The sequence below is a fragment of the Kogia breviceps genome, chromosome X (genome assembly GCF_026419965.1).
Source record: "Kogia breviceps isolate mKogBre1 chromosome X, mKogBre1 haplotype 1, whole genome shotgun sequence".
NCBI lineage: Eukaryota > Metazoa > Chordata > Mammalia > Artiodactyla > Physeteridae > Kogia > Kogia breviceps.
The window spans coordinates 116,882,291-116,897,905 of NC_081330.1; the positions used below are offsets into that span (position 1 = coordinate 116,882,291).

At 45.5% G+C, this 15,615-nt stretch overlaps 1 protein-coding gene across 1 annotated transcript in view; it reads left to right on the forward strand.

The window, feature by feature from the left end:
* The window catches only part of SMPX (small muscle protein X-linked), a 50,817-nt gene extending 35,676 nt beyond the window's left edge, over positions 1-15,141 (forward strand). Inside the window, exon 5 of the mRNA XM_059051157.2 lies at positions 14,712-15,141. The gene's annotated coding sequence lies outside the window, so the exon portion shown is untranslated. The remainder of the gene's footprint in view (positions 1-14,711) is intronic.
* Positions 15,142-15,615: the final 474 nt, after the last annotated feature.

Here is a 15,615-nt window from a genome sequence, read left to right on the forward strand (position 1 = left end):
AATCCAATTATGGGCCAATTATAGACCTGCTTCCACTGCCAGGAGCAGGCTACACCACCGAGCTGGTCTTAGAGCCCCTGGCTGGCAGGGAATCCCAGTGCATGGGAAGAGCACGTGGCCCAGTTAAGACAAAACAGCTGATAATGCTCAGAGACCAGAACAGATGGCAAATGCAGCTGCATTAGAATGACCCCGAACCTCCCCACCATCTCACTGCCATCCCTTCATAATTGACTGCAGACTCTGTTTTCTCCTGGCTGGCACCCTTTCTCACTAGGTGATCAAATTATGAAATGCCAAGAGGTGATGGGCAGGGCTTGGCTCCTGTACTCAGGGTCAACCTGCTGCGATCCTACGGTCCTGGCCAAGGTGCTAACTAGAAATGTGGTGCCTGGATACCCACCATCACTGCTCACAACCTCACTGAACATGTAGCAGTTAAAATACCAAGAAACTTGAGTTAGAAATTTGCGTTAGGTAAAAATAAAGCACTATTAAAAATCACAACAACTTTGCGAATTTTGGCTGGCACTTCCAACCGACTGAGATCATTTCAGGTCCACATTCCAGCATGCAACAGTGTAGTTATCCCTGCAGGCTGGCTTTGCGTCTCTGATCTGGTAATTTGAGAAGCAAGCTCGCCCCTATATTTAACTGAGGTCTTGAGGAGAGTGGGGACAAGGCAGCACCAAGGACAGCATCCTGAGGGCTGTGGCAATGGAAACTCTTCACATTGGCCTAGAGTAGTGGTTCTCAAACTTTCTCATACCTCAGCATCATCTGGAGGGCTTCCTGAGACTTCGATTGCTGGGCCTCACCTCCATTTTCTGATTCAGTAGGTCTGGGGTGGGCCCGAGAATACGCATTTCTGACAAGTTCCCATGGACTGTTGCTGCTGGGTTAGGGGCCACACTTTTAAAACCACTGACCTAGAGCCATCAATCTAGATTGTTTAGGTCTGGGCGTTCCAAATCCCCTAACTATCCCATTGTCTGGGCCACGGTTTTACAGCTAGTATCCAAAGGTATAGTGAGCAACTAGGCCAAATTTTCTTGCTGAAATTCAGATACATAATGCATCAATGAAGCAACGATCATTAGTGCTTACAATAGGGCTTCCAAGGGTCAGGCACTGTCCCAAGCACTTTGCCTTGTAATTTTAAAAAGAGTTAGTATACATAAGAGTTTCATTTTACAGGTGAGAAAACTGAGGCACAGAGAAGTTACATGACCTCCCCTAAGGTGGCACAGCTAGACGGTGGGGCAGCCAGAATTCAAATCCAGGCTGTCTGACTCTGAACCATTGCCCCAGGCTGATTCTCCATGTGGCAGATAAAGTTCCATGGCGGTGAAAGGTACTGTGTAAATTATGAGGGAAAGTCCTAATAATAATGCATGGGGAATGCTAGTGGCATCAGCTTACCTACCAGTCACTTAATCTCACTGATACAATATTGATTTCTGTAACTGTTAAGTTCTAACACTGCTACAGTCCAAGGGTTGGCAAACCAGGGCCCAGGGGCCAAATGTACCCCACAACCTGGTTTTCTTTTGAAACTTTTTATTTTGAGATAATTTTAGATTCACATGCAGTTGTAAGAAATAATACAGAGACCTCTGGATGCAGAGGTTGGCAAGAAAGAAGAGGAGTCACTTTTCCAATCTCTGTAGAAATATTTCTAAGGAAGGCCCCGCCAAGTTTCAAATATATGCAGAGACCAAAAAGCCAGGTTTGATCATCTTCATTCAAGCATACTGCTATGGATGTCCAGGTAGTGGAAATAAAACACAGAAGACGTTCTAAACTTGAACATCTTTCAAGTCCAATACAAGACAGGACCAGGATTCCAGCTACCTGGCTGATTGATAGGCAGTTGTATAGCTTTTCTCAAATATTATGGCATAAGAACTGAAGCCAGTTTCTGAACAACTGAGTTGTCCAGCCTTGGGCTTTGGGTGAGAATCACTTATTTTTACTCTAGTTATCTTAGTCCTGGAGTCAGGCAGCAGCAAGTTGCTGGGTACAGTTAGACCATCCACAGTGCTGACTGCACACACTAGGATCACCTGGACTTGCCCAAGCCCCACCCTGACCCATAATTCCTTGAGGGAAGGGTATGTTTCACAAGACTTCCGGGTGAGTCTAATGTGCAACTCAGGTCAGAAGGACTGAGTTAGAGAATGTTTCTCAGATCCTCCACGGACAAACCAAACTGCAATCTTTCTTGTTTGGAAAAGTATTTCTTCGGTTGAATGTCAAGGTGGCTGGGATGAAAGCCTCTAACCATGGAAAAAAGCCACACGTTCTTGGAAAGCCATGCAGCATATATGTACATTTATTCAGAGGGTGATCCAGTGGTGAGCCACAGCCTCTGTTTGGGACAGGACATGGGGAAGAGATACTAAGTTATCCAGACTGCCACATGAGTCCAAAACATACCTTAGAAGGGCTTAGAAGGGGCTGAAGACACGCTGGTTCCCCCTAGTGAGTGTGCTGTGCCTTGTTAGTGTCATGATGTGTGTCTATCCCAAGATACGTAGAGTCATGTTCTCACAGGTCAGGGCATCATCAAGGCCACTTAGTCTAACCAAGGTCCAGGCCCATGCAGAGGTCCTCTCTATACCCCCTGCTTTACAGATATGTCCCCCGCCCTGGAGAGTCCCTTGAGTTTAACCATGAAATCAGCAACTTTTAACCCCTATCCCAATTCATCTCACACTAAAACCTACTAGGGGTGTTGTTCCCTCCAAATAACCCCAGTTGCACCCTTTGGAGTGACTCATTAAGAACAGAGCCCAGGTTAAGTCCCCATTCCATTGAAGTTTCTTTTAACAAGTTCACTGTCTGGGTGTAAACATAATATAAGTGGGATACGTTTTTGGTACGATGTGCTAAGGACTAATTGCTGGGTGCTGAACTATCACACTGTAAGCTTTGGTTCAAGGTCAGCCAGCTGTGTTGGCCTGCTTCCACAAAGTTGAATCCATGAGTTCTCAGGACGCCAGGTCTCTAGAGACTGGCTACTCATCTTTTTAGAAATGCCCGAAGCAATACAGTCCTACCCTGCAGCTAGGATCTGGGTTTTGACATAAATGAAATGCCAACTTTTCAGGATCCCCAGAAATAACACCTATTCATTGACATATAAAATATAAGAGCTGGACTTGGCTTAAGGCAACCGTATTAGTTATATATTGCTGTATAACAAATTACCCTAAACCTAGCAGCTTAAAACAATAATATTATCTCAGAGTTTCTGTGGGTCAGGAATTCAGAAGTGGCTGAGCTGCATGGCTCTGGCTGGCATCCCTCATGAGGTTGCCGTCAAGACACTGGCTGGGACTGCAGTCATCTAAACCCTTGACTAAGACTAGAAGATCCACTTTTAATTTGGCACACTCATCTTAAAGGTGATCAGCTAGCCGATTGCTGATGACTGTTACAGGAGGCCTTGGTGCCACTAGGCTGCTTGAGTGCCCTCACAACATGACAGGTGGCTTCCCCCAGAGCCAGTGATCCAAGAGAGAGCAAGGCGGAAGCTGCATTGCTTTTTATGACCCGTCTCAGAAGCCACACTCTGCCATTTCTGTAATATGCTATTGATTACACAAGTCAGCTTTACTTGGTGTTGGACAGGTCTATACAAGGGTATGAATGCCGGGTGGCAAGACTCACTGGGGGCCATCTGGGAGGATGCTTACACCACAGCAGCCTACCCCTCTTTCTTTCTTTCTTTCTTTCTTTTTTTTTTTTTTTTAACAGATGAGAAAACTGAGGTCTGGAGAAGTGAGGTTTTGCCCAAAGTCACATAGCCTTAACATTTCAGTATGTGCTTTTCTTTTAACTTTACTGATCCTCACCATCCACAAGTTCTTGTATTTATTTAAAACACCGAATGTTGTTTATCTTTGGGGAGATTAGAAAGATTATTGCCAAATGTGAAGCCAGTTTCCATGATGTTTTTAACAGCAGAAGCTTTTATAAAACAGACAACATATAAGAAAAGTGCAAACTCTTGAGCACTTGGGAAACGTTTTCCTTCACTTCCTTGAGTCATTAGGGAGGAGGTGCTCCAAAAGGAAGGAGAAGAAAGTGGAACCTCTTAGGGAGGGCAAATCCAGAAGTAAACTAAAAAGTCAGGGTTGGAGGGATAAATCTTAGCTTGTGTACTATTCCCTCTCCTCGCTTTGTTCTCCTATTGTGATAGTTTTCCTGTTCTCTCTTGATTTCCGAGGGTGAAAAAAAGTAGAGAGTAACACCAAAAATCAATGGAAAGGCCACCCTTCTTAGGAGTTGCTGTTTCATTAATCCCAAATGAAAGACAGTGATCAGCCATAGGGACTCCCTAGGAGAAGCACAGAATTTTTTTTCAATAAAAACTTATGTTTCTGAAAACACATACACACGGGTTTTTAAGCACAAAACTCAAAACTGTGATACATACTATCAGTTCTTTTCTTTTCAGGATCCTCTTTGAAACAGCCATCTTCTAAGAAGGACAACCACCAGAAAGAAACCTCTTATTCTCTATCCCTTTTCAAACAGTTAAAAAACAACAAGGCTTGTCATCTCTGATCAACGTAACTATCATGAGACAGGACGACTTTCTCCCCGCCTGACCTGTTTTGCCTAATGGGGCCCACTCCTTCGCCCTCGGACAACCTACCTTCTCTCCTAAGTTCCATTTATAGTAGGGTTTTATTAATGGTTAAATCGTTGGGAATGGGTCCTTCTTCCTCCCAAGGCTTATTTCCCCTGTTCAACAAATTAAGCCATGGGATCGGAGAAACTGTCCATTTCTGCTTTGTTTAAGCTCAGATTCTTGCTAGCCCACCAAATACTGCGCACTGCCAGGTGAGAGCCCTCCCGGCAGTCTGTGGTCACTTGTGATTTGTCTCGTATTTAGTTCTCCAAGTAAAGCGGGAGGCCCGTGGGAATTTTCCTAAGCCCCTGCTGGAAGTCTGAGATCTGGAGCAGAGATCCTTCGGTGGGGAGTCCCTGGGCCTTTGCTGATGGTGAGGGGCTGCCTTTCCCAATCCTCAGGCGAGAGCCCTTGGATACGTGCTGTGAGTTTCTGAAATGTTTGACCTCTCTTTCACCTTGAAAGAAGGTTTGCAAACTCCATTCATCCACCATGCTTGTTGCTGCCACGCACACGACCTCACCGAACAATCGGAGCATAAATAGCCCACAGGTGTCAGAGTGACTGACACCTGTGACCTTCACTCCTTAAAGCCTTTTCTCCTTCGTTTTTCAGTCACCAGAGCCCTGCAGTAAACAGGTTTTTTTACAAAGTAAAAACACAAAACTTGTCATGTCACTGGCCTGCAGAACGGGCCTCAGTGGCTCCCCACTGCCCACAGGGCCTGCACCAGCTGGCTCAGACTCACCAGGTTCTCCCAACTGGCATTTCTGCCCACCCAGGGCATCCCTTGCTCCAAGCCAGTTCAGGGAGGTGTCATGCTGACTCTAGGCCTTTATACATGCTCAGAATATTATTTTCCAATCTCTCTTCTTCCCTACCCATGAGCAGGCCAACTCCTACCCATCATTCAGGTCTCAGTTTAAATACAATTTTGGAAAAGCCTTTCCATAGCCCCTTAAACTGGATAAAGCATCCGCAGCTGCCTTTGTCCCATCACAGCTGCACCCATCACCATGGAGGAATGGATTGCCATCACTTATTTTCTTGTCTGACTTTCCTTCTAGATGTTCAGTTCCATGAAGGGGGATAACTTGCCCACTAGTGTATCCACAGTGCCTACCTAATACATTTTCTGGCATGTAATGTAACCAAACTAAAACCAGGCATCTGGGTTCCACCTTTAAGACCATTTAAGCACATTTAAGCACAGAGCCTCTTCCAAAAGAAACATAAATTGATCATCGAAAGCGGTGTCAAAAGGGAATGCAAATCTTCACCTATGATTAACATTGTAAAGTGACCTAAACATTCTTGATTCATTATCAGCCTGAAAGTCCTTCATCCTAGAGACTTCTTACCCCAAATGTCTCTTCATTCTTTCCCGAGAATCCGGTTATCCGATTGCCCCGGCCCTTCTTTTTTCTGTAATTTCAACTCAATTCACTGCTTTCAGCGCTCTCTGCCCATTTAGACCTCCACCAACCATCAGCGCCACAAAGAGCTTGACGCCAAGACGACAAAGACTCAGTCTTGCTTGGACCGCAGAGGAGGAGGGCAGGCACGTAGATCTACAAGCTTTTTTGGGTCTTCAGCTTGGAGTAATAGTAACAGTTCACATTTATCGAGCATTTACTATGTGGGAAGCACTCTGCTGAACACTTTAATGTGTTATCCTCACAACAGCCCTAGGAGTTTGGTAGTTACTTTCCTGTACTTAATAGAACACTTAACCCAAGGTGAAGCAGCTAGAAAGTAGGATTGCTGGGATCTGAAAGCAGAGTCTGCACTACAATGTCTCCACAGAAGGCACTCAGTAAACAGTTGAATTTATAGACAGGGTCCACCTGGGAAGCAGCTTGGAGGCTGGCAAGGCAAAGGGTGTTGAAGCAATTTCTCTGATGAATTCATTGCCAGCACATGTCAAAGCTTTATTTCAAAGCTGCTTAAAGAGGCTTCAAAAAGCCACTTCAAAAACTTGGAATAGGAAAAAATGTGGTTAGATAACATTGTTAGACCGGGTACAAGTGGTCTTTAAACTCTGTCACGGGCTTCCCTGGTGGCGCAGTGGTTGAGAGTCCGCCTGCCGATGCAGGGGACACGGGTTTGTGCCCTGGTCCAGGAAGATCCCATGTGCCGCGGAGCGGCTGGGCCCGTGAGCCATGGCCGCTGAGCCTGCGCGTCCGGAGCCTGTGCTCCGCAACGGGAGAGGCCACAACAGTGAGAGGCCCGCATATCACACACACACACACACACACAAAAAAAAAAAAAACAAAAAAAAAAAAACAAACTCTGTCACAAGGCTAATTTAGTGAGGCAGGTAAATCGAATTTCCCACAAGGGGCTCTTAATCTCATTAAAGTTGATCAGAAAAAAATCACTCATATGTTTTATCAGAAGTGCTTCTCAGAAGGAACCACTCATCACACCAGAGCAGACAGCCTTCCAGCTCAGGTTTGGTATCATTTTTGTTCACAGAACCAGTCCCCTCCAGAGTGGGGTTTCTCACCCTCAGCACTATTGACATTTGGGCCAGATAACTCTTTGGAGTGGGGGTTGTCCTGGGGCCTGTAGGCTGTTTAGCACATCCCTGGCCCTACCCACTAGATGTCAGTGGCACTCCCTCCTCCTGGTTTTAATAACCAAAAATGTCTCCACATATCGCCAAATGGCCCCTGGGGGGCAAAATACCATCCCTTTCATTGAGAACCACTGCTCTAGACACTCAATTCTCAAAGTGTAGTCCATGGCCCAACAGCAACAGCATCCCTTGAGAGGTTGCTAGAAATGTACAACCTCAGGCCCCATCCCAGGCCTCCTGAGTCAGAATCCGCAGTTTAACAGTTTCACCAAGTACTTCCTCTGGACATTAAAGTCTGAGAAGTGCTCGTAGGCCAACGGTTCGCACCCTTGGCTGCACATCAGAGGCCTGGGAGCTTTAAAAAATACTGAGCCCACCCCCAGAGACGCTGATGTCATTGCTCTGGGGCAGCGTGGGCCTCCGAAGTTTTAATAACTCACCAGATGATTCAAATGTGTAGCCAAGTTTGAGCTCCTGTTCTGGGGGGTTTAAAAAAAACTCACCCCCCTCCCCAACTTTAGGAGTGATTTACCACAGCTTCTAAATAAGACCCCACATCTCCAAGGCGATGCTTTTCTTTCCATGAACATCCTTCTTTTTTGACCTCTTATCACTTTTAAGGTGATAAAATTAAAGGCCTTTGATGATGGCTTCAAAAGGGAGGATTTGGCTATAACTAACTTTAAAAATAATGGTTGGGGGCTTCCCTGGTGGCGCAGTGGTTGAGAGTCCGCCTGCCGATGCAGGGGACACGGGCTCGTGCCCCGGTCCGGGAGGATCCCACGTGCCGCGGAGCGGCTGGGCCCGTGAGCCACGGCCGCTGAGCCTGCGCGTCCGGAGCCTGCGCTCCGCAACGGGAGAGGCCACAACAGTGAGAGGCCCGCGTACCGCAAAAAAAAAAAAAAAAAAAAAAAAAGGTTGGAATGATTTGGGGAAAAAAATGAAGGCATTGATTTAAGCTTGTCCAGATAGCTTTTAAAAGAAGAGCCATCAAAATCATCCCTCAAAATCTCGCTAATTAAAAATCAATTCCATACTTGAAAAAAAAACCCAAACATTAAATGGTGAACTCTATCAAGAAAACTGTTTTACATGAAGTGTACAATTGTATAAAGAGCCCATGCAAATTGGGAAGCAAAACATTAACACCTTAATAGATAAATAAAGGAAATGACCTCACAATTCACAGAAGTAGATGTATAATTAGTAGAGAAGCCATGAGAAAATAAGCCTCACTAGTATTCAAAGGGGGATACTCAATGAAAAAAGAGTTAGCAATTTTTCTCTTGTAATATTCATGAAAATAAGTGGGAAAATGATCATGAAATAGACACTTGCTCATTCCCTCAACAGATACTGTCTTCTGTACAGCAGGCACTATGCCAGTCTAGATGATGAGGGTGTGGGGCTTAGTAAATGGAGAAAGAATCCAGCCATTGTGGATTTGTATGTCCTCCAACCCACTTAGGCCTTGATGGACGCCATCCTAAAGAAAACGTGTGGGAAAAGTTTTGTTCACTTATGATAGCAAAATTGATTAAGAACCTGTGTCCAACAATAGGATTACGATTAATTCAACTCTCATATATCCACCTGATGAAACAGTATGCACACTATCTGTGCTATAATGAATGATAAATGAAAAAGAATACAAACAGTAGAAAACTGGATAAATGATACAGTAATCAAGTAAATTTTGAAATGCTACATGCTATCATCCTCACACCCCATATACACAATATATATTTGTATATTTAAAGCTCTGAGGAGCTCTAAAACTAAGAAAATGGTTTATCTGTGCTTAACCCCGTATTCCTCAATTTATCTGACCATGGAAAGATTTCTTTCCCTCCCCTTCCGTCCCTTTCTTTCAAAGGTGAAACTTGCTTTATCGTCTCTTGGAACTAGTATTTCTCAAACAAACAAACAAACAAAACCTTGATGATATATTACTGGCATACAGGGTAGTATTTAAGAGTTATGTAAAAAAAAGAGCCATACATGGGTATATACATACATAAAAAAATTCATGAAGCTGTTCATTTAAGATCTGTGCATTTTACTCTCTAAAAGTATTTTAAAAACTCTACTGAATTCTGACAAGGCAAAAATATCTTTTGAAATTAAAATTGGATGTTCATTAGAACAAGTACAAGAATGCCAAGTCAAATTATTTTTACATTACAGATACATTTCTGTGTATCAGTTGTTCATGCAAGGTGCCTCTAATACTGTCAACATGTAAAGATTTATTGTAGGGGCTAAGAGCTCCAGACAGGCTTTTAATCCTGGACCAGCCATTAACTAGCTGTGTGACCTTGGACCTTCACCTTGGATTCAACCCCTATGGATTTTAATTTCCTAATTTCTCTCTCTCTTTTTTTTTTTTTTTTTTTTTTGGCCGTGCTGCGCAGCTTGTGGGATCTTAGCTCCCTGGCCAGGGGTTGAACCCGGGGCCCTCGGCAGTGAAAGCATGGAGTCCTAACCAGTGGACCGCCAGGAAATTCCCTAATTTCCTAATTTATAAAAGGAGGAGCAATAAGAAAACTCAAGTTCCATTCATCTTCGAAAACAGTTTTACTATTTTAGAGGATTATAAAGCTTTTATATCTGCCTGATGGTGTACCAACGGCCAGGATTTTAATTTGAATACTGAGACTATGGACCACTGACTACCATAATTGTTACTGTAAAAATAAACAAACAAAATGTCAGTCAGCTCTAAGGGGATCTCTGTGACAATGTGCTTTCCAGGATGTCTTATTAGAGAGAGACAGGGAGGCCTACATTTATTTCATATGTTAACTTTATGTCAAGAAATTGCTTTTCCGTTTGGATGTCCTAGGACCTCTGACTGCCAGAGACTGTGCCAGACAGTTCTAAGAGGATACTGGGTATTTCTGATGTAAGCGCCATTGTCCCTAGGTCTCAAATGCTCAAGCCTAAACAACATAGAAGGGTTTTGCCATCTTTGGAACCTCTTGTTAAGACAGCAGTCTACTCGACTTGTTCATTACTTTGTCTACCTCTGTGCGTTATCGAGCTCTGCTTTACTAGGAAGCCTCGGGCCAGTGTTTCTCCAGTAAAATCTGTGGCCCCTTTAGAAACAGGGTGGTCTGTGCTCTGACAGATGGAGAAATTGACCACAAAACTAGCAGCCACCAGTGGTGGCTGGTCTTGGATTATACCCCTTATTCCACCAAGATCTCCCCAAACAAATTCAATGTTGTCTCACTTGCCGGACCCTGACTTGATATCCAAGGCAACAAACTCTCAATACAGTAGGATTAAAAAACCCCTTTTGAGCTTATTTTTAATGATTTGACCTGGACATGCAATTTGCCTTCTCCTTAAGGTCACTCAAATTCTCCTCAACCAGCACGTAACACTGTTGACTCTGGATTTTAGGTGCAGAATTTTACCCCCAAAATGTCCTGCTCTTTGTGTCTTTCTGCTCTTCCCTGCTTTTACTAGTTATTGGTAGAAACACTTCCATTTTTATTTTAGCCACCAAAGGCTTCATGACACACAAAACCCAATTGGGGGTGGATATTTTGCAGTTTAAGAAAAAAGTTTTTACTTAGAGCTTTGTTTCTTTTACTTTATGAGTGGCTGGTGGGGATAAAATAGTCTTGGGTTTGGAGTTACCCAGGTGCAGTTTCATGCCGTGCACTTCCTGTGTCCCCGACCTTGGTGTGAAGGTGTGCTAGGAGTTGTAGGGGACTCCACAAATGCCCTCTAACAAACTCCAAAGCTTCAACCAGTTTGCTCTGGGTGCCTGGTCAGTCACTGCATATGGAACCAGATGGAACACGAGGCACGGCCTTTGTCTCGATTATGTGTGAGTGCCGCTGTGTTTATGGCTCTATGATTTAGCACCACGTAGGAGGAAGTAATCATTGCACTGCCCCTGAGTGTCTGGTTAAAGGACCAAATGCAGAGCAGTGTTGAGTGGACTCCATTTCCTAAATGATGTATGTGGGGCTGGGGCAAGTATGAGTAACACAGCTATAAATGGGTCGGGGCAAGGCATAAACATCACATGCTCCTCAGCCTGGACCTAGAGTGACACACGGGAGATATCTGGTGTATCACCCTTGCACCAGCCAAGGTGTGCCTTTCCCAATGTAAACTTTTTTGCTTTGGGTACAAAAGGGGTGTGCGGTAGCTGGAGAGTGACTTTTTCGCAGGGGGCCTTGCATTCGCCATCATTCTCACCAATGTCCCCGACAGGAGAACAGGACACAGGAGAATAGCTGACAGCTGTTGTCTAGGCAGCAAAGGAGTGTGGCCCGGGACACCGCCCAACACGCTTGCATTCCAACACCCCGACAAACAAGTGTGCTTTACAGCAGGGGCAATTTTAGCTCTGGATCCCTTCCCATTGTTCCCATTTTAAAATTCGAGCCCTCACCCAGGTCTCTGAATTCCTGGATTCTGGTATTCCGGTAACATAAACGCGTTCTGAGAACACCCGGAGTCCCACCAGGCCAAGGACGGAGACTCTGGTCCTCTCGGGGCCTTGCACTCCTGGAAGGACCATCTGTGACCTTGGCTATCAGCAGTGTCCTGTGTCCAGGGCTGCGGGGCCCTCTCAAATTCTCCTGGGATCCAGGAGGGAGAGGGGAAGCTGGGGGAGGGAAGGGTGGTCTGCAGAACGACAACTGCAGTGACTCCTCTGTTCCATCAGCTGCCTCCTGCCCAGTTCCTTCTACAAGGATGACCAGGGCTCACTTTGTAGATTAAATGAGGTTACTGTGTAAAGTCAGTGGTTCCGCCATCCCCGTATGAGGCACAGTTCCCCTGGGGCTAGTACTGCATAATGAATTGTGCATTTGCTTTTCCTAAATAATATGGTGATCTCAGTGGCCATGGTGGTCTGGGAAAACTGCATCAAGGTTTCCTTATGTTTCCAAAACTGTCTTAAAGTCAGAGAGGTCCACAAGCTGAAGCCGGTCATGAGGGGCATCTTAGGGCTTTTAAACAGTCACTGGAGGGTCACTGCAAATGGCTCATCCTCTCTCTGTCTCAGTATAGCTATAATTCCACCGATGTGAGACAGATGCGTGGGGGTCAAAGTGCATAACTAGCCTGTCATAGAAATGGTTCCTATTTTTGGTTGCAGATGAGGCTTCACAGTCTGGACACTTCTTGGAGAGAAATGCCACCTCATAGAACAGGCTTCAGTGACAATTTACTATGACTCATCACCCCTTCCATGCCGCTCAGAGCAGCCCAAGGAATGTCTCGATTCCAAGGGCAGCTTGTGCTGGGCCTCTCACCCAGCCAGCCAGACTGGCCACATGTCACCCAGCACGGTGACCACAGCAGTAAAATGGCTTCGGCACACGCTGGCCATGATGGGGCTACGGCTGGGGCCGAGGACAGGTGTGACAGCACAGTGGGGACGCAGCGCAACTCATCAACACCGCCGGTTTCCTGCATCTCCCGCCCCCCACCCACGCCTGCTGCCTCACCACCAGCTCTCCGGTCCCACTTCTGTCCTGCGCTCACCCCTCCAGCGCCCCGCCTCACCAATCCCTAGGCTCCCGCTCTGTGTCAGGCGTCGCTGTGATAGGAAATGGTATGCAAAAACGAATAGGGCGTGGTCATACCCTTCGGGAGGCCACGGCCTGGAGGCAGGACAGCTATGGTGGGAGAGAGGTGAGCGGGGAGAGAGGGTGCAAGTAGGCAACTAATTACACCGCAGCCCATGATGTGGAGAGCCGTGGGGGGAGGGGAGGATTTTCGTCAAAAGTTATCAGGCAAGAGGGAGTGGCCTGAAGGCCTGAAGCACGTTACACAAGCAGTGAGTGTCCGACAAACTCGGTTCAGGGTGTGCGAGGGACAAACAGACGGGCATGGCGGGGAGGGCGCCCTGGTGACGCCGGAAGCTGCTGGTCAACAAAGTACATTTCAGCCAGGAAATCCTGGGCTGGGAAGGAGATGGCATCTCGCTTCTTCCTGGTGAATGACCCGGGCTAAAAATTGAGTTTCTAAAAAAGAGAAATAAATGCTAGAAAAAATACGTGAGCCAGTGCTGACGGCTGCTGGTAACATTTTCAGTTCTGCAGTCAATGATGCCTTCCTACCTTCCCCTCCGGTTCAAGAACCATCCAAACCTTCCCATTAGCGGAGTGGAAGGAGCCCTACAGTCAGGACACAGGAATTCAAATCCCAGCTTTTCTCTTTACCAGCTATGAGACTCTGGGCTACCCACTTGGCTTTGAACCTCTAGGTGTTTCATCTTAACAATGAGTATAATACAACCTGCACCACAGCAATGCTATATAAATGTTAAATAATGCAACATGCTTTGTAATCGCTAAAGAAATACACAGGAAAGCAAAACTTTCTAGAAGACCTCTGCTGCAGAATTCCCCATGGGGCTCAGCGGCCACAGCTGGGTCACTCGGCTGCCCCACACCGTGAGAGAGGCTGGGAAAGAGTATTTGGCTACCAGCCTTTGTAGTAGAGAAAAGCAAGGGAGAAGGGGATTGTGAATGGCTATGGAGAGAGCCAAGTCATAGTGACTGCCGCAGTGGGGGGTGGGGGGGTCCTTGTCTGTGGAGTTTTGTTTCTACAGCCATTGGTACTAAAAAAAGTAAGCATTCTACTTCTTAGAAAAGATGCAGCCCATCCACATAAGTAAACCATGCAAGAAAAGGCAGCAAAGAATAATGGAAAACAAATGGGTGCATAATGTTCAACCATCTCGGCACTGCAAGAGCCTTTAAAAGAAATGGCACCGTATCAATTAGCTATGGCTGCATAACCAACCACATCGCCAAATGCAATGCCTTAAAACAAAAGCATTTATTACTCTGGCTCATGTGTTTGTGGCTTGGCTGGTCTGGCTGGGCTCACTAGCGTATCGGTGTCAGCTGGGGGCTCTGCTCCACATCCTGCCCACCCTTCTCGGGGAACCCACAGGCAAGCCTGGGCATACCCTACTTGTGGCAATGGCAGACGTGCAGCGGGGAAAACCAAAACACGTGATCCCTCTTGAGGCTCAGGCTCAGAACCAGCACACCATCACTTCTACCTCATTCTGTTGGCCGAAGCAAGTCACATGGCTAACCTCAGGCATGAGGAATCCTACCCTACTCATGATGGTAGGAAACTAAAACGTTACATGGCAATGGGGGTGGCTCTAGGGAGGGGTGGAGGATGGGAGCCATGAATGCAAATTTACCAAGGCACCAAAGGTCTTGCAAGTCATAATCATAAGGTTGGCATTATAGTCTAATCCTTCAGAAGGAAGCCATCCTCCTTTAGTTTAGAATTACTCAGATCACTAGAGCCAGAGCTGATGGTCACACCTTCTACTCAGAGTTCACTTTACCTTCATGGAATCGAGAAATGAAGTTTTCAAGTGAAAATGAGGCCTTCAATTTTGACTTGTACCTATCATACTGATTTACAAGCTGTCCCTAAAAGTACGTCATGGAAACTCAACTAACGGTTCCTTTGCTTTTTCCTTTGCAGGCTTGATGTGAAGAATTGAAGAGTAAGAGAATGGATTCAAATGAAAATAGCTCACTGAAAAGTTTTATATATTTGTATGAAGATTATGTACCTCCCGAATGTCTAAGACTCTAGCAGAAACGTCCTGGTTGTACATTTATATCTCTTCCTTCTAACTGGCTGCACTACTTACTTTATCTTCACGTTTGGCAGCTTGCATAGCAAATCAGCTCAAGAATTCACCACTTGGAGGGTGTGGTTTTGAGGAGGGATATGATTCTATGGAGAAGGATATGGCAATATGCATAGCAATGATTTTGATTGAAAGTTCTCTGAGCTACTTCCCACACTATTTTGGTCAGTATTTGGAAATGTATTTTAGTTCTTCATCTTCTAAATTATGTCAATAAACTTTTTATGAGTTCAAATAAATATTTGAGTAAATGTAAAATGTGATCTAGACTACATTAATTTTCATATCTTCAGATAGCTACATATTCCCCCACATGGATAGAAATGAGATGTAAGCGCCAACCAAATTCCACACTGCCTAAGAGGGGGCTTCTCATTCTGAATTACTGGGGACCACGGGTATAGCTCTGTCTGACTTATAACTGCACATGAAGTTAAATAATGCCTGAGGAACTGGGCATCGCTGACATTCCTCCTTCAGGGACAGCTTTTATGGTGAGTGCATTTTACTTTCATAGATGCTCAGAAATTCCCTTTGGCCAGAAGGAGCAGAGTCCATTATAAGGCACAATAAAGTAAAGCTGAGAGATCAGAATGAAAGCGAGGGGCAGCTCATACCTTAGCTATCCAAAGAAAGATGAAATGTGTCTCCTGGCGCTAAGATGGAGAGTCTCTATGAAACAATCACAAGCCAAGAAGAATTAGCCATGCCACGCTAGAGTCTGCTGATCTT